Consider the following 20,568-nt stretch of genomic DNA (forward strand, 5'->3'; position numbering starts at 1 on the left):
AGAACTCTTCACAATTTTATGGTGTAGTTTAAAAAGAAAATACCAAAACTTTTGGATACAATAAAATAAGTTAGATATGATATTCAACTAAATTTAAAATTTAACAAAATTTTTTTTTAAAAAATAGAATCATATTTCAAAAAATTTCTTACATATATTTGTACTTTTAAAGAATTATTTATTTCTAATATTAATGTGAAACACACACATTATTATTATTATTATTATCATTATTATTATTATTATTATTATTATTAAAGTGTAAAGCTCTAGTAAATTATTAGAATTCTCAATAAGTTTTCTCTAATAAGTATTTGTATTCGTAATCAAATTTTTATGCAACCTATAATTACAATATGTCATATGTATTAAACTCTCATGATTGAATTATTATTATTATTATTATTATTTAATAATAATAATTATAATAATAATAAGAATAAAAATATTTTGCGCATCTTAAGTTAAAGTTGAATAAAATTAGTTAATTAATTTTTTAATTACATAAATTGAACAAAATTTGAAAGTGAAAAAGTGGTACTTTAATGCCCAGAACCCTACATGATTAAATGTTTTAAATTAACATCATATATTACTTTACCTAATTCTTACAATTCCTATAATTTGTCTTTTCACTTTCTTAACTTGACTTATCAAATTCTAACACTTTTAAATTAGTAACCAATCTTTGTTAATATAACAATTAGTCGAATTTGAATAGTTCATTAAATATTGAAGTGTAGGTTAATGAATACATAGTATTATGTTAAAAGGAATTTCCAAGAACGTAAAAGAACACTATATAATTACAAAGGTAAAAAATAATTTTTCATTTTCTTTAAGTTTTGTTTCTTTGGTTGAGCATCTGACCTTTCTTCTAATTTTCTTTCTTTCCCCTTAAATTTTTCCTTTTGCGTGAACTAAAGAAAATGGGAGATGGAGAAACATGTATAGTCGATACATGTTGAATTCCATGATTGTCATATCAATTTATATGCAACATTCAACATTCACTGGATGATATATGAAGACCACTATCTCCATAAGGAGGGCTATCAAAAATTCATGAGCTATGAAAAAGAGGAAGTTGATTTCTTTGGAAGACTGATTTTAGAATTTTCATTAGTTGATTTATTCTTATAATGTAATTTAATTATAATTGTTTATAACTATAGATAAATGTGATTTTATTTGTGTATTTGGAGGAAGTTACAAAATGATATCTTGTAGTATGTCTTCATGACATTATGTGATTGGTATTGAAAAAAAATTATTTCATAATTTTTTGTATTCTGTAATGTTTCTTCATATGTATCTTAATATTTGAATTTGCTAGTAATTCATTTTACAGAAAAAATTAGGAGTATTCACGTCATATATAAATATTGTATCAAACTTTAAAATGAAAATTTTCTTTTATTTAGATATGATATCAATTATCATTGAATAAAAACTATTGAATATAGGGATCTTCACTTAAATAGTCGGATAGATAAACTATTACTTTTTATAGACGACCTATATATATATATATATATATATATATATATATATATATATATATATATTACTCACGACTATACACATCACAAATGCATTATACATGTAAAACATATTATATATTAACCATTTTTTTTATAGTATAATCAATTGGATGACAACTACTTATTTTAATTCTTCAAAAATAATATGAGTTGCAAATTTTTGCTACTTTTATTTTCAAAACTAAATATGTATGTAGTTCTTAAAATATTATTAATATGAGAAACACCACAATGCGCGTGTACGTAACTTAGTATATATATATATATATATATATATATATATATATATATTGTACTATTAGTACAATATCGATATGTTAGTTCAATATTTGATAAAATAATGGCCAAACTCTAAAATATCAGGTCAAAAAGTTGTCAAACCCATGCTATTTTGAATTGGAAAATTGTGCGGTTAAGCAAATTTATATCACTTAGTTACTCATTATAGCTATAGTTTGCTATAACTACCACTCACGACTAACATTATACATTAATTATGTGAGCTGACTTCGAATTTGTATAATTAGCCACATTTGTATATGTATAATTGCCACAATATACAAATACATATGTATAATATACAATTATATAATTTGATCTACATTAATAATTCACCTCTCTCCCACTTTTTGACATCTCTCCCACTTTTTTCCCTCTCTCGCTTGCCTCTCTCCTCTCTCCCCCGATCTCACGTGCTTATCTCCTCTCTGAGTCCCGCTTGCCATTTATACAAATGCATATGTATAAAATATAAATTATCTGATCAATATACATATATAACTCACCTCTCTCCTACTCTATGCCCTTTCTCAATTGCATCTCTCCCAATCTCACTCAGATCTCTCCTCCCTCTCTCAATCTCGCTCGCCTCTCTCCTCCATTTCTCAATCTCACTTGTCATATATACAAGTACATATGTATAATATGCAATTATCAAACGAATATACATATACAATTCACCTCTCCCTCATTTTTTGCCCTTTTTCTCTCCTCTCTATAACATGTAGCTACGAATTGTAATTATCAAACTATAAATATGTAAAATAATTAGGTTACTTTTTAGTGGCTATATTTAAAAGTTTCCTTTTTGAATTAAACAATTAGTTCAAAGACCATTAACACTTTCTTTCTTCACTCTCTAGAGTGACCAGCCGGAGACTTAAAACCATGGCATGGAAGAAGGAGCAAGGGGATACCAAACCGTCGGCGAAGAAGCCGAACCAGAACCGTCTGAGCAACGCCGAGCGCTCGACACTCTTTGCACGTAGAGAAGCTGCAAAGGTTTTGCGAACTATTCTATAAGGAGACACACGGCGTTGAGCCGTTGGCTCCATCAAGTCGCTGGTGTATAGTCCCTCTGTCAGGAACAAAAGAGCTACTTATTTATGCTTTGGTTTGTCAAACTCTCAAATGCAAGTTCACTGACACAATAATAATAAATATTTGTTAGAGCGTATTTAGAAAATCCTGTTTTCTTACAGTATTTGACTAGATATTGATTTCAAGAGAAAAATAAAGTTTTTGGACTTGCAAGTAATGGAGATGAGTTAAAACTTAAAAATCAGGTAAGTGGTAGTTACTAGTGTTGGCTTTAGACCTTGAAAAATATGTAGTAGTTTGCTAAAAAGGAAACAATCTAGGGTGCTAAAAAAGAAGAGCTAATACTTAGGCAATTCTTTTACCAAATTTCCAGCTTCTAAGTGCAAGTGAATACATTTTCATCTGACTAAAATTGCTTGTCGGCTTGCTTGGTCAACTGCATTTTGGAAAATCATTCAAGTTTTAATATAAGAGGGAGCTCGTGTGCTTTTGCTCGGCAGAAGTGATCATGGGATAATTTAACCTCTACAGGCATTAATATTGAGGAATATGCTAAGAGTATTGATAAGAGTTAAACAACTAGTTAGTTAGAGTTCAATTAGTTAGTTAATTAGCTGTTAGTTTGTTAGCTTAGTTTGTTAGCCAGCTATCATTTTACTATTGGTTCATTAGCATTGTTAGTTAGTTAGTTAATTGTATATATAAGCAATTATACATTGTAAATGTAGTTGGTGAAAATACACAACAAAAGCATGAAGGCTCTGTAGCAGTCTTCTTCTTCTTCTTCTTCTTCTTCTTCTTCTTCTTCAATGTGTTAGAATCAACAGTTTAATATGGTATCAGAGCGGGTATACAATTTCTGAGAACTTCTAGCTTATTTTGATCACTAAATCTGTAGATCGGAAGAGGTGATAATGGCAAGTAAAATCGATCATACACACCCCCTGTATCTATCTTCTTTTGATGTCACAGGCGCAATTCAAATTGGCATTCAACTTGTAGGGATGGATAATTACACGTTGTGGAGCAGGGCGATGGAATTAACATTGTTAACAAAGAATAAATTGGATTTTGTTGATGACAACATCAAACGTGAAGATTACACAGTCGATTCTGAGAAGAAACAGTGGGATCGGTGTAATGCAATGGTGCTTTCATGGCTCATGAACAATGTGAGCAAGGAGTTGATGAGTGAAATTCTATTTCGTTCTAATGCAACACTGGTATGGAGTGATCTGAAGGAACGTTTTGACAAGGTGAATATGTCTAGAATATTCCACTTACACAAATCGATTATTACACATAATCAAGGTACTTCTCCAGTCTCAGTATACTATTCAAAGTTGAAAGATCTGTGGGATGAATTTGATTCAATTGTTCCTCCTCCAACTTGTAATTGTGAAAGATCTAAAGAATATGTTGATAACATGCTTAGACAGAAGCTTCTGCAATTTTTGATGGGCTTGAGTGTCAATTATAGTCATGCTCGAAATCAAATTCTTATGATGAATACACCACCAACTGTTAATCAGTGTTATGCTATGATAATTCAAGATGAAAGTCAACGAGAGTTAAGTGGAGATCAATATAACTTAGGGGGGCAAATAGATCCTACAACTTTGTTCACTAGTAGATCTGGAGGAAACAGTTTTGGTAATCAAGGTAATCGAGGTGGTAATGTGAAACTTCATAAACAAAGAAGTGGATATCTATATTGTGATCATTGTGATACGAAAGTTCACAATAGAGCTGATTGTAACAAGCTGAAGTATTGTATTCATTGTCACAAACATGGACATCTAAAGGACTCTTGTTATCAGTTAATAGGCTATCCTACCAATTATAAAGGGAAGCGACAAGCAAATATTATGACAACAGACTACAATTCTCAGTTCAATAATCCAGGTAGCTCAACTGATAGCAATGTTGTAGATCCTCCTATATCACAGATGCAACAGTTTAAGGGTAGTAGTTCACATCAGATGTCACGACAACATGGAATTAATTCAGGTTCAGGAGGCTCAGGAGCTGTTTTAGCTCAACATTTTACACCTAATCAATACCAAAAGTTCTACAGATGATGAACAAGTCATTAATTCATGAAGGAAATACAGTATCTACCAATAGTAATGTCAATGCAACAGGTACTTTTGCAGGACATTCTCAGTTTACTCCCTCAACCTCTAGTTTTAATTGGATTGTTGATAGTGGGTCAACTGATCATATGGTGGCAACTAAAGGTTTACTAACTCATGGATCAACAGTAAAGAGTTCAGGACATGTTTAACTTCCAAATGGTGATTCAACTAAAGTCACACACTCAGGCTGCTCTCAACTACAAGGAGGTGAAGTAGTTAAGAATGTCTTATATGTGCCAGAACTTAACTTCAATCTTCTTTCAGTGGCTAAACTTACTAGGCAATTGAATTTTTGTGCAATTTTCTATCCTGATTTCTTTCTTCTTTAGGATATCTTCACTGGGAAAGCGAAGGAGATTGATGAAGAAAATAGTGGTCCATACATTTTAAAGTCATCACAACTGATAGACACTGGAAACATAGCAGTTTTGTTGCAATGAAGAATTCAGTTGAAGGTGAAGTTTGGCATAAGAGGCTAGGTCATATACCTATGAGTGTTATCAGGAAGATAGATATATTTGCTCATAAGAGGGATTTTCAGTTGAAATGTTGCAATATTTGCCCATTAGCCAGACAAGTCAGATTGCCATTCCATAATAGCAGTTTTAGGAGCCTACAATGTTTTGATTTAGTTCACATGGATGTATGGGGACCTTACAAGATTACAACTCATAATAAAATGAAGTTCTTTCTTACTTTGGTTGATGATTACTCTAGATGGACATGGATATATCTCATGCATCTTAAGTCTGATGTCTCTACCATATTGAAGCAGTTTCTTGCTATGGTTAAGACTCAATTCAATGTTCAAGTTAAAACTTTTAGATCAGATAATGGTGGAGAGTTTTTAATGCTCAAGTGAGTGAGTTGTTTAAATCTCAAGGTATTATTCATCAGAGTTCTTGTCCATATACACCTCAACAAAATGGTGTAGTGGAAATAAAACATAGACATATAATGGAGACAACAAGAGCTATTCGATTTCAAGGCCACATTCCAATCAAGTTTTGGGGAGAATGTGTTTTAGCTGTTGTTCATATCATTAATAGAATTCCATCCACTGTGTTACCTAATAAGTCTCCTTTTGAAGTGTTGTTTGGAAAACCACCAGATTTGTCCGACATGAAGATTATTGGGTGTTCGTGTCATGCAACTACATTGTTGAGATCTGATAAGTTTGGTCCTAGAGCCATTAAGTCAGTGCTTATGGGTTATGGCACTACACAGAAGGGATACAAACAATATGATCTACAAAATAAAGTCTTCTTTATCAGTAGAGATGTGGTTTTTAATGAATCCATCTTTCCTTTTCAGACTCCTTGTATTGATGACATACAAGACATTATATTATCTAATGAAGCTTCAGATTTGCCAGTCAGATTTGATGATCTTGACTGTATAGATGATCCTATTGACAATGCTGCACATGCATTTGACATTGATCTTGAGGATCACCATCAGCAGAATCAACCAACTATAGATGATTCAATTTTGAGCTCCAACAGACGACAATCAACTAGAACTTCTAGACCTCCTCTTTGGCAAAAGGATTTTGTTACCACATTCAAGTCTAGATCAAAGTTTAACTGTTTGTACTCTCTGAAAAATAATATTGATTACAGTAACTTGTCTCCTTCTTATCAATGTTGTATTGCTAATCTTTCAGTCGACACTGAGCCCAAGTTTTATCATCAAGCCTCCAAGGTTAATCTTTCAGTCGACACTGAGCCCAAGTTTTATCATCAAGCTTCCAAGGTTAAGATATGGGTGGAAGCTATGGAGGAGGAAATACAAGCATTGGAAGACAATAAGACTTGGGAGGTAGTAACTTTACCTGTTGGAAAAAGGCTATAGGTTGCAAATGGGTGTACAAAATTAAGTACAAGGCAACTGGTGAAGTTGAAAGTTTCAAAGCCATACTTGCATTCAAGGGCTACAGTCAACAAGAAGGCTTAGATTACCAGGAGACATTTTCTCCAGTTGTTAAAATGGTCACAGTCAGAACAGTGCTTACTCTAGCTGCATCTAAGGGATGGGGTGTCCAATAGATGGATGTCTATAATGCATTTTTTCAAGGTGACTTAGTAGAAGAGGTATATATGCAAATGCCTCAAGGATTCTCTCATATGCATGCTGGGGTTCAACCTGTGTGTAAGTTGCTTAAATCATTGTATGGACTTAAGCAAGCTTCACGACGGTGGAATGATTCTCTCATATGCATGCTGGGGTTCAACCTGTGTGTAAGTTGCTTAAGTCATTGTATGGACTTAAGCAAGCTTCATGACAATGGAATGTGAAATTGACTCAGGCACTATTGGTTGCTGGATTTCAGCAAAGCCATTTGGATTATTCCTTATTGATCAAGAATGAAGGTATTGTGATTGTTCTGATTTATGTTGATGATTTGTTAGTTACTGGTAGTAACATCACATTAATCAATGACACCAAACAAGTATTAAAGGACAACTTCAAGATCAAAGATCTAGGACCATTAAGATATTTCCTAAGGATAGAATTTGCCAGAAACAGTGAAGGAATTCTCATGCATCAAAGAAAGTATGCACTGGAGATTATTTCAGATTTGGGTCTAGGAGGATCTAAACCTATTGCCACACCTGTTGAAATGAATGGAAAACTTACTACTGTAGTTTTTGACAAGCATATAGGAGTTACATCTGATCCTGTGTTATCAGATATTGGTGAATATCAAAGATTGGTTGGAAGATTGATCTACTTAACCATTACTAGACTTGACTTGTCCAATGCTGTTCAAAACTTAAGCAAATTCATGAATGCTCCTAAGCAATCTCATATGAATGATGCTGTTAGAGTTGTCAGGCATATTAAACAACAACCTGGTCTAGGTATTCTTTTATCTGCTCAGTCTTCTGGTTCTTTACAGGCATTCTGTGATGCTGATTGGGGATCATGCCCTGATACTAGAAGGTCCATTACTAGATATATGGTTAAATTTGGAGACTCTTTACTTTCTTGGAAGTCTAAGAAGCAATCTACAGTCTCAAGGAGTTCTGCTAAAGTAGAATACAGGAGCATGGCTTCTACTGTTGCTGAAGTTACATGGTTAATCGGTCTATTTCGTGAATTAGACATGCCTATTGTCTTGCCTATTGCTATATATAGTGACAACACTGCTGCTATTAAGATTGCATCTAACCCTGTTTTCCATGAGAGGACCAAGCATATTGACATTGATTGTCATTTTATTAGAGAAAAGGTTCATATATCCATTCAACATTTGGCTACTACTAAACAACCTGCTGATGTACTAACTAAAGGACTTGGTCGAGTGCAACATGAGTATCTGGTTTCCAAGCTCGGAATGAAGAACATCTTCATATCTCCTAGCTTGAAGGGGGGGTATTTACGAATATGCTAAGAGTATTGATAAGACTTGAACAACTAGTTGGTTAGAGTTCAATTAGTTAGTTAACTAGCTGTTAGTTTGTTAGCTTAGTTTGTTAGCCAGCTGTCATTTTACTATTGGTTCATTAGCATTGTTAGTTAGTTAGTTAATTGTATATATAAGCAATTGTACATTGTAAATGTAGTTAGTGAAAATACACAGCAAAAGCATGAAGGCTCTGTAGCAGCCTTCTTCTTCTTCTTCTTCTTCAATCTGTTAGAATCAACAGTTTAATATTAACCTGAAATGTTTCTGTGTAACTTCTCAAGTATTGTGGAGAAAATGGTTTCCTCTGGAGTCTGGACATCGTTGTAAAATAGGATGCACTTATCTTTGCTGCTTAAGATTGATTTTATTTTTATGGAAATAATGGAATAGTAGGATAGTCTCCGTGATCAAAAGTATCTCATTGTCCTTCTCACTTTTAGTTGTTTGGAAATTTTAAGAAGCATGATTCATTGCTTGTTTCTATGAGGTTTACTATAGTAATAGTTTTCATTTTTTTTGTTCGTGATCTTACCAAAATATCACCTTTAGTACATGTACTTCAGTGGCGCAGAGTAGTCTTATGAATTTTGAAATGTCAAAGACTTTACCATAACATATCAAAGGCTATTTTATTTACCTTCTAAATAGCTGAAGCTGAAGTGTCAAAATGAGCTATTAAAATCCTAAGTCGATGGAGCAATGCAAAGCAAAGGGTTTTCAATTTATGAGTGAAGACATGTGCTTCATAGAAGTGAGCATGTGACACAATGATGCACAAAGTGATCCCAACAATAAGCAGTCAGTTCTTTTGAATCTCAACTTTGAGAAGTTGGATTGTTATCATTATTATTCCATCCATTCTGGTTTATGTGACACTATTTCTGAATTAGTGTGTTCCAAAAAGATCTAACACATTTACATATTTGAAAACAACTAATGTTACACTTTTCGTTATACCATTACTGGTAACATTATTCTAAAAGAAATTGCCCTTAATGTGAAGTGTTTATACCCAAATAAAATTTGTGATATGTTTTAAGTCTAGACTTTTTGGAAGCTTTATAGCCACACAAATATTATGACTTGTTTAAGACGACAAGTTTCAGAAGTCTTTATTTCTTTTTTAAACTCTCTGCTAATTCAAACGAGTTTACATAATCAAGAATAGAGGGAATGTTGCTTATCCAAACACTAAGATTTTGTCCCTTTTTGTGCTTTTTTTAAAAAAAAGAAAAGCACTGATATTAACTCGGTGACTCAAATCATGCTTTCTCCGTATATACGGAAAAGTTCCATCCATTGGCTTCATAATTACAAAATGTTTTGGATTCTTCCTTGTTGCAGATCTTCCTGTTATCAAGGATTTATTTCACACTGCCAATGTGCTGATAAGAAGTACAAGGTTAGAAATACTTTTAATTTCTGAATTTTCATCGATTGTTAGATTTTGGCACTTTTACTTCTCTCATTGCATTGTATGAGCTTAATTGTGGGACATGAGAAATTCTTGTTATCCCAAAAGGAAGGGGTAATGTCTCATACATCCTGCCTTCACCAGACCCCACTTGTGGGATTACACTTTGCGTGTGGTTGTTATTGAACTTGAAGATCTTCCTCTTTTTCGCTCTCTCTTTCCGAGTAATATTCTGAATAACCCTATTTTCACACTCGCACCTGTTCCTCTTTTGTATATCTTCTATTACTTTTTTAAAAAAAAATAATTATTATGTTTATGTTGATTAAATTAGATAAAGTTACTAACAGATGGCAGACCATCTCCAAAATATCAAGTAGATATAGGTCATCCAAAGTATATAGCTTTCTGATGCCTTTCTGGGAAGAGCTTAAGTTGCATAAGTTTTCCAAATAACTAATGATTTTATCCGTATGGCATAAGTAGTCAATTATATCATTTTCTTTGTGATCAATGCCACTTTCAACTTTATCTTGCGAAAACCTCTGAACTTTTACTTTTTGTCCATGACAAAATAAATCTTGTTTGTTGCGTGTTGCTTATTGATATTTCACAATCCCAAGAACAATGGTTTTAATGTTATATGAACTAACAAGTAAATTATGGCCTTTGCGCTTCAAATAATCCAGTGTACTAGGCTAGCAACTCTATTTCAAAAAAAAAAAAAGTGTACCAGGCTAGTAGCTCAACTCAATTTTTTAAAAGCATAAAAGAGTTCTTATTATTCTTCACTTTCCTTTTTAACTGTAGGCTCAGTTAAATGTTTCTACTGCCTACCACATAGGTAAGCTAATTCCTCCTTACTCATCTTTCACTTGCTTTCCTGAAGTCCTATGTCCTTAACATAACCCGTTGACCCTGTTTACATCAATTAATTTACATGTTAGATAGACATCTTTGGTGTCTAATAGTTTGAATTTTTCTGCACAACAGTAATTAATGAATTATTGCATTATGAAACATCCATATAAACAGTAAGTAGCAATCGGGAAATCTGATATTTTGTTATGGAACCTTGTCGTGTTTTGGAAGTAAAATTTTTAGCAACATATAGCAATACATTATGGTAATCTATAGAATGGACTGGACTTAATCAACATACAAACTTCTGGAATTTTATTTCTCTTTGATTCAAGTGTGCACTAATTTGCTGCTAATGTTGTTGCATAGGCAAGAAGAATTGATGTATATAATCTTGTATGATATTCTTTTTAGCCAGGTATTTGTCAATATACATCCCCAGTGAGTTTCACTACTTTGGATTCTTGCTTATGAAGATGATTTAATCTTAAACAGGAGGCTTTGTTAGCTGGTGATGCAGAAAAGTTTCTACTGCAGAAAAAGGATGTGTTGCAGGCAGCTCCTGCCAAGCTTTTAGTTCGAAAGAAAGTAAAACATGTCTCAGATTTGAGGAATTCTTATAAGATTTGTCAACTCCTAGTCTGTTGATGCTAGCTATCTCTATGGGTTAAAAAATGGGATATACATAGTTCAAACTTGTCAACGGACTTTTTAAACATAATTGAACTGAGAAGATCCTTTCTTTATAAAAAAATAGATGGAAAAGTATCTATATCTTAAGTTGTGTTGGATTACACTTGGTGTATTTATTATTATATGGAGCAGAAAAAACAGTCTCAGATGTGTCACTGGAATCTTCTTTTTTATTTTCCTTGCAGACCTTCCAAAATCCCGTTATGCTCGTGTAAATACTCTGAAGATGGATGTAGAGTCTGCCCTAGTCGAATTTAAGAAACATTATGAGGTATGACATAATCCTTACATGCAACAGTTGTTTTGCATCACCTGAATAATTTGAAGTAATATTAGAGTCATTTGACTCGGTAGAATAGAGATGGAAGATGTATCAAAGATAATTCCTTGTGTCAAAACATCCTAAGCCAAAATCTGATCCCCATGATCTTCTTTGTTGTACTTCCTCTAATGAATTGTTTGCCTGACTAGTTTGTAGATTTTTTATGCAGTTTCCATGATAATTGCATTAGAGGTATGATAGTCCTAGAGTTGACATAGACATTTTGTTTGGAATATTGAGATGAAATACGAAATTTAACAAATTAAGGTCCTAAAATTAAGAAATTTCCTTTCAGAAGAAAAGGAGGAGGGTGGGGGTGGTTCTAGCTGTTCTAGTATTTGAAGAGTGGCTTCTCAATTGATAATTGATGTATTGACCTCACTTAGGGGGATTGAGGTAGAAGGCATACCTAAAGATATTAGTAAGTTACGGAGATTGGTATACATTAAAGTATGTAGTACCACAGATTTTTCATGTTTGTCAATACAATGATATCATTATTGTTGTATTTGTGTCCTTATTTGATAGAAGAATTATTGTGAATCAATTCTGCATTCAGGAAACAATCAAATATTCATTGATCAAATCATTCTCTATGGCCTGATAGATCTTTTGAAGAACTGGTTAATCGAACAAGAATAAATATAAAATCCAATTTTACTTTTTATTGGTGTTGTATTCTAGTTATTATAAAGTTATTTTTGTTTATTTTTCGGACATTAAATAGGTTTTTCAGGATGCAATGGTTCCTGACCTGTTAATTATCCCCCCAATGACTGACCTGCATGATCATCCTTTGGTAAAAAGTGGAAGTGTCTTTCTGTAGGTGCAAAATTCTCTTTCTTAGAATGAAATTTTAATGTGAATACAACAAGGAGTTTCTTGTTATGCAATCCTTTCCCCTCTTTTGGGTTCTATCTAGCTTTCATTGACATGCTACTAATGTCCCTTGTTCCACTATGGTAAGGCAAGTTCCATGGTTGCAGTTCCTCTTGGGCCTAAACCAAATGGGAGGTAATTGCATAGAAAAAGAGTAGTTAGGTCCTCTAGAGTTTCTTTTTCCACTTGGTTGTTGTCCATGGTTGTTTATTCACCTGTGAAGGTCATTGATGCATGTGCAGCACCAAGGAACAAAACTGTTCATCTAGCTGCTCTTATGAAGGGAAATGGAAAGATAATAGTTTTTGAACTTAATGAAGAAAGGGTTAAACGTTTGAAGGACACGGTTGAACTGGCTAGACCGATTAGTATCCTTTTAATGGCTTTCTGGTATCCGATCCACCTTCTCCGTAAGATTGCTACAGAGGAAATCTAACGATCACTTGATTTCTGGGTCGACATATACCTAAAGTGTATTGTAAGCCCTTAAAATATGTGCTTAGGTCCTTATTTTTTAAAAAAATTATCCCATCTCTAAGTAATTTAAGTAATATCTCAATTGTTCACTCAAAGTGGATGGAGTTATTAGTTTTTATATGGCGTTAGACTTTTAATACCATAAACACCTCTCAACATTATGTACCTGGAGTTCATTTTTGAGGAAATATGGCTTTTGGAACTGCAGATATCTTTAGTTGTTTCAATTCACTATTTCAAGTAATCCTAAAACCAGTTAGTTATATGATAATTTATCTAGTTGATTTTTATTTCATTGTTGCCATAATATGCCTCGATAACTTTACTTATCCAAAGATGTGGAAGTCAAGCATGAGGACTTCTTAAACATGAGTACTGAGGATCTAGCGTACTCGAAGGTAAACATACAAGATATTTTTGGGGACTGAGGTGTCATTGGTTGTCATATATTATCAACTTATTGAGTGAAAACTATTACTTTCTGTCCAATTAATCAATTTGCTTAACTTGCAGCACTGGAATAAAGTAATCGGTTGACCTATTTCACAAACATGATTGATTGGGAAAAAATAATTTATAAAGCTTGTTAGTTTTATGTACTGGTCCATTTTTTTGTATCGAATGATTCTCTGATACAATAGATAGAGATTGGAATAGAGGACAATTTCTCCTCAACTATGAGTTGGTAACACTTTGGTTGAACATGTCAAAGCCTTTGATTCTTCATTGTTAATCTATTGAAGTAACACTTTTACATGGCGTATCATTTTAATGTATCCATAACAAGCAATTAAAAGAGACAAAATCCTACCTGTTTCTGGACAGTGTGAAAAACAAAAAAAGGATATCAATAAGTGCTGGTACAACCATGAATATATATATTTGATATGGGGTAATGCGGGGTTACACTCTGATTAGTTTTCCTGAATGGTGATGATTTTACGAAAAAAATAAGTAGCCAGATCACATTTTCAGCAAGCATGGTTTCAAATTTGTTTTCCTCTATTTTCTGTTTGGATTTTTAAATGAAATTCCTTTATTTAACACATAAACCGGCACCAGGTTCAAGCAATACTGTGAGATCCATCATGTTCAGGCTCTGGGACTGTTGTTGATAGATTATATCACTTGCTCCCCCTTTATACAACAGGTGATTTTGCTCTGTGTACTCATTTTTGTATATTTTGTGTAACCATCCCTTTGCTTTTCTCGTTTGAAACTAACTTCTGAAAAAACATTGCAGACTCTGATTTCAATAGACTAGAAAAGCTCGCTTCTTTCCAGAGAAAGACTTCAGAACATGCATTATCGTGTGAGATTTATAATATTGTTTCTTATTTTTCTTTTTTTAACCACAAATGGCAAATTCATGTATGTTTGTGAATGCAAATGATCAATTTACCCTCTCATCTTGATGTAGTTCCAGTTGTTGAAAGAATTGTTTACAATACATGTGTTGAGAATGAAGATGTTATCAAATTTTTTATGCCTCTTGCTTCTTCTTTTGGTTTTGAACTGACAAAAATCTTTCCCCAATGGGCTCGCCGAGGTCATCAAATTTTTGATGGATGTAAGTGATCATACATATCTCACAACCTTTCTTTATGGGTGCTTACCTGCCCCTAGTACTTTAGAATCAAACTGCATTCCAAAAGTTGGTCAAACTAGACAAATAAAGAAAGCACGGTAGAATGAAAGAATATTGTTCTTACAGTTTTCAAGTGCTCCAATAAGAATTTTCCAGGCATTATATATTTTTGGTCATCTCTACTAAACACTTACTGTATACAACAAAAACTTTCTAGCATTTCATGCTTACATCAAATTGTATTTCTCTTATGCTCTTTTCCTTCTTGAAGGAATATTGATTGTATTAAAGTGTTAACCTAATAAGGGAATACATGGGAGATATATATAGGAGATATAGGAAGGAGTACTAATCCTAATAGGACTAGGATTAAAGAGTACTAATTCTAATAGGACTAGGATTAGTACACAGTAAATACTAATATTATTTAATACTATTTATTTAATACTATCTGTTATTATCCCCCCTCAAGGTGAGCTGAGCGGAAGCAAACGGAAGCTTGGAACTGAGGTAATCGTGCTGTCGGCTCGGGAGAGGCTTGGTGAGAATATCAGCCGGTTGTTCTTCAGTGGGTACATACTGCACAGTCATGGTGCCGGCCTGAACTTCATCGCGAACAAAGAGACAATCGGTATCAACATGCTTCATTCTGGTGTGTAGGACAGAATTCTTGGCCACTCAGATGGTTGATTTGTTGTCACAATAGAGAGCAGGAACAGTGTGAGTGGCGCGGAGTTCGCGAAGAATATATGTGACCCACATGCTCTCAGCAGCGAGAAGAGCAAGGGCGCGGTATTCAGCTTCAGTCGAGGACCGAGAGACCTTGGGTTGTTCTTTTGTACACCAGGAGATCAGGTTCGGCCCCAAAAAAATGAGAAACCCCGATGTAGATTTTCTGTCATTTTTATCATTCGCCCATTCTAAATCTGAGAACCCCCGAAGCTCGAAGTCCCAGGGTCGAATGAGTAAACAACGACCAAGAGTGCCAAAAATGTACCTGAGAATGCGTTTTAGACAATGGTAATCATGTTCACTAGGTTGATGTATGCGCTGAGCAACTCGGTTGACAGCAAACTGGATGTCAGGACGGGTAATGGCCAGATACTGTAGAGCACCAATGAGGCTGCGGAAGTGGGTGATATCGGCAAAGGGGGTGTCAGATCCATTCGTAGACGAAGAGACTGCCATCGGTGTTGGTTGACTGTTGCATTTTTCCAGTCCATCTTTCTGCAACAGATCTCGAGCATATTTTGACTGATGAAGAAACAAGCCGCTGCCTGTCCGAGAAACCTCCATTCCCAGAAAATAATGTAACGGGCCAATGGTTGACTGGTGCATTTTTCCAGTCCAGCTTTCTGCAATAGATCTTGAGCATATTTTGACTGATGAAGAAACAAGCCACTTCCAGTCCGAGAAACCTCCATTCCCAGGAAATAATGTAACGGGCCAAGGTCCTTCATTTTGAAGGTAATATGCATAGCTCGAGTGACATCCTGAATGAGAGCTGCAGTAGAGCCTGTAATAATGATATCATCTACATAGACAAGAAGAATGACTGTACCGTGTGCTGAATGTCGAGTAAACAGACTCGTGTCGTATACACAACACGTGAAGCCGAGTCCCTGGAGGAATGTTTTCATACGTGTGTACCAAGCACGGGGGGCTTGCTTGAGCCCATACAGAGACTTCTGGAGTTTGCAAACATGTTGAGGGAAGCGGGGATCAACATAGCCCGGTGGTTGCGTCATGTAGATAGTTTCATCAAGCATGCCATGAAGAAAAGCATTGGAAACATCAAACTGATTGATGAGCCAATTGTTGCGCACGACGAGTGACAGTACCAGGCGAATGGTTTCCTGCCAAATTACAGGACTGAATGTCTCGGAGTAATCAAGCCCATACTCCTGATTGTAGCCTTTAGCAACCAAATGAGCCTTGTACCTGGAAATACTGCCATCTGCATTGTGTTTAATTTTGTACACCCATTTATAGCCCATTGGGTGCCGCCCATGGGGCTTAGGTTCACAAACCCAAGTTTTCTGATCAGTCAAAGCCTTAAACTCGCATCCATAGCATGACGCCAATAAGCATTTTTTGAGGCAACAGAGTAGGTTGTTGGTTCACTATCGGGAAGAGATGTATTTGGTAGTATGGTAGCCTGAAAGGTTTTGGGTTTAAAGATACCGGCTTTGCCACGGGTTAACATGGGATGAGTATTGGAGGGGTGGCACGGGCGGTGGTGATTCGGGGGTGGTCGGGAAGGATCCAAAACAGATCGGGCTGGAGATGTTGTGGGTATGGGGTGGTTCGGGTTGGTTGTGAGTGTGGGTGGTGGTTGCGGGTGTATTGTGGGTGACGGTCAAAGGGGTGATGAGGGATGGTTGGGTAGTGGGTGGAGGTGTGGGGGAAGGTGGTGAGGGACCCTGTGAGTATGTTGGAAAAAGGGGAAGGACGCCAATGAATGATGTATTTGTGGAGGAGGAAATAGACTCGTAGGGAAACTCATTTTCGACAAATTTGACATGACGAGATATGTAGACTTTATGAGTTTGTGGGTAAAGACAGCGATAACCCTTGGAGGTAGGATGATAGCCCAAAAAAATACAAGGACGGGATCGGGGTTGTAATTTGTGATTAATATGAGGGCGTAGCCAAGGGTAGGTAAGACACCCAAAGTCGCGGAGGTTGGTATAATTGGGAAATTCTTGGTAAAAGAGTTGATAGGGTGATTTGTTGGAGAGGGTGTGGCTAGACATTCTGCTAATGAGGTAGTTTGCGGTGGCTAGAGCTTCTACCCAAAAGGAGACAGGGAGATGAGATTGATGTAGAAGAGTAACCACCGTTTCAATGAGATGGCGATGCTTACGCTCAGCCACCCCATTCTGTTCGGGAGTGTATGGACAGGACGTTTGATGTATAATTCCCAGGGATTGCAGAAACTGACCAAAGATGTTATTTACATATTCCTTTCCATTATCACTTCGAAAAAGTTTAACATGAGAATTGAATTGTGTTTTGACCATTTTTTCAAAAGTGACAATGGTGGTGTATGCCTGTGATTTGTGTTTTAGTGGGTACAACCAAGTGTATTTTGTAAAATCATCCACAAAACAAATATAATAGCGAAAACCAGCAAATGAATGAACAGCAGTAGGACCCCATAGGTCAGAATGAATAAGTTGAAAAGGTGTAGTTGTACGCTTCTCAGATAAAGTAAAAGGTAATTTATGAGATTTAGCAATTGAACAGGAGTCACAATTGTTTACATGAAGAAAAACCTAATTGAGACATTAAAGAATTTATTATTTGAGTAGACGGGTGACCCAGACGACTGTGCCACAACAGACTGTGGCCATCAGCCGAAAGAGCCATCGGAGCCACAGGAACGCTTTCTGAAACTGGGTGGGCAGACGAACTTGTGCCAGGAAGAACGTACAGACCATGCTCACAGGGGCCCTGAAAAATCACCCTCTTGGTAGTATTGTCTAGGATCTGATAATCATTAGAGGTGAACAAGAGTGTGCAATTATTGTCTTTTGTGATTGGTGAACTGAAAGGAGATTGGTTTTAATAGAAGGGACGTGGGTAAGGTTACCTAGATGAAAGATAGCGGTGGAGGTTTTAATGGTACCCGTGCTAGTGTGAGAAATATTAAGGGACTCACCGTTGCCAACAGTAATACCATTGGAGCCATAATATGGATTTGGAGCGTTAAGCTTGGATAGATCAGAAGTAACGTGCATGTTGGCCCCAGTATCCAACAGCCATTCAGAGGAGGGGCCGGCTTGAGATGCATAATTGGCACGGTTATCACTATTTCGGCTCTTCTCATACCGAAACCAGCAACGAACATCGGTGTGTCCTGTTTTCTGACAGATTTGACAAGTTGGACGATCCCGCTCGTAAGTGCCCTGCCCGCCGCTGGAAGATGACTGCCCTCCGCTGCCGAAGGAGTGCAGGCTGTTGTTGCTGCCATGCTGCTGACCGTCGTACAGCGGACGACTGTCCTGCCGACCGCCGCGCCCGCGACCTCCGCTGTTTCTGCCGTAGCCGCCGCGACTCCCCTGCTGGCCACTACCACGCCCCCCGCGATAGTTCTGGCTTGCGGTGAGGGCGGTGGCCGGCTCCATAACAGCGACTTCTCAGAGAAGAAGTTTGCTCTCCAGATCCACGTTGATTTCTTCACTTTTTAGCAACGAGGAGAGAGTAGCCAGGTCAACAGGCGTTGGACTGATGCGAACCGCCTGTTTAATGGAGGAGTAAACTGATGAGAGCCCCCAAACGACACACATGACGAGATCTTTTTCGGGAATGATTTTGTTCACAGTGTCGAGGGCTGTGATGATGGTGGAGACCTCGTCAAAATACTCCGCCATAGTTGTCGTGCCTTTGGTAATTGTGTGGAGACGATCACGCAATTGAAAATATGAGAGTGGGAAATTGATGCATAGCGTGTTGCGAGGGCCGTCCACAGGGCTGAAGCAGTTGTGTAGGATCGGACGTGTTTCTGAACCGTGGGAGAGATGACCGCAATCAAACATGATCGGATCTTGCCATCCACGGCTTTCCAGGCGGCATGGGCCGGATTGATTTTTTTTTATTTGTCCGTGGCAGTGATGACTGCCAGCGGCGATTTTGTGCTTCCATCGACGTATTTGAGAAGGTAATTGGCCTCAAGGGCTGTAAGAACGGTGATTTTCCATGTAGGGTAATTTATGTCTGATAATTTTTTGGGAATCAGGGCATGAAGATGCCTGAGAAGGAGTTTAACGCCAGAAGGAAGTGAATCGAGAGGATCCACCTCGGTTGTCATGGCTGGCGCCGCCCAAGAGAAGAGATGGAACGATCAGTGCCCTAAAGAGAGAAAAAAACCTAGAGAAAAGAAGATCTAGATTTTCTGGCTCTTGATATCATGAAGGAATATTGATTGTATTGAAGTGTTAACCTAATAAGGGAATACATGGGAGATATATATAGGAGATATAGGAAGGAGTACTAACCTAATAGGACTAGGATTAAGGAGTACTAATTCTAATAGGACTAGGATTAGTACACAGTAAATATTAATATTATTTAATACTATTTATTTAATAGTGTTATTACTTCTCAAAAAAATAATTAAATTTCCATTTTTTTGCCATGAAAAAGAATTTTTGTATTTATTTATAAAAGGATAGTATTTTAAATTATAGCACAGTGAAATTTATTGATTGCCGGCTTTTACAGAGGTAAAAGAGATGTATGGTTTAATTATAATTTTTATAATTTATACTCGGAAAAATATGCTAAGTAGAGATATTCTATCTCTCAATTAAGATAAACTGGTGTTCAGCTACAAAGTTCCACCTATTTTTCCTAGATTACTTTTGGATGATGAAGGAATTAGAAAAGTTTTACGATGCGTTGAGAAAAATAATTAAATTTTGGAAAGAGAACAATTTACACTAGTATACTTTACAATGAGGAACTTCCGTGAAAATCATAATTGATATGAATTTGAAAAAAAAAACATTAATTTGTAATTTTAGTATACTATAAACTCTCATTATTAGTTATAATTGAGAACTACTTGGAAGAGAAAATTCAAATAAAAATTACATAAACCGTTCTATTTTTTTTATTTTGATGGGGTGTTATTTTTGCCAAGTTAATGACAAATTATAGTTGTCAAAATTTTCCCAAAACAGATCCAATATACTTTATTTTCTGTGAGGAGCTCACACAGGAACATGTGGCTCTGGATTTCAGATTACGCACGCTTACAACATTGCTTATGCTTACTCTATATTATAGTTTTTTGACTTAATTTTGGAATAAGAACAAATTCAAATTCATTACACCTTAACGCTATTTTGAAGAGTTAATTATGGTTTAATGTTGCAATCCTTCCATGAAAATTAAATGAAAGTCATTTCTGTTT

At 35.8% G+C, this 20,568-nt stretch overlaps 1 pseudogene; it reads left to right on the top strand.

Annotated features, from left to right (window-relative positions):
- The first annotated feature begins 2,711 nt into the window (after positions 1-2,711).
- LOC104648896 (25S rRNA (cytosine-C(5))-methyltransferase NSUN5-like) lies at positions 2,712-14,638 on the top strand (annotated as a pseudogene).
- The last annotated feature ends 5,930 nt before the right edge of the window (positions 14,639-20,568 follow it).

Source organism: Solanum lycopersicum, chromosome 8, assembly GCF_036512215.1.
Source record: "Solanum lycopersicum chromosome 8, SLM_r2.1".
In the NCBI taxonomy this organism is placed as follows: Eukaryota; Viridiplantae; Streptophyta; class Magnoliopsida; order Solanales; family Solanaceae; genus Solanum; species Solanum lycopersicum.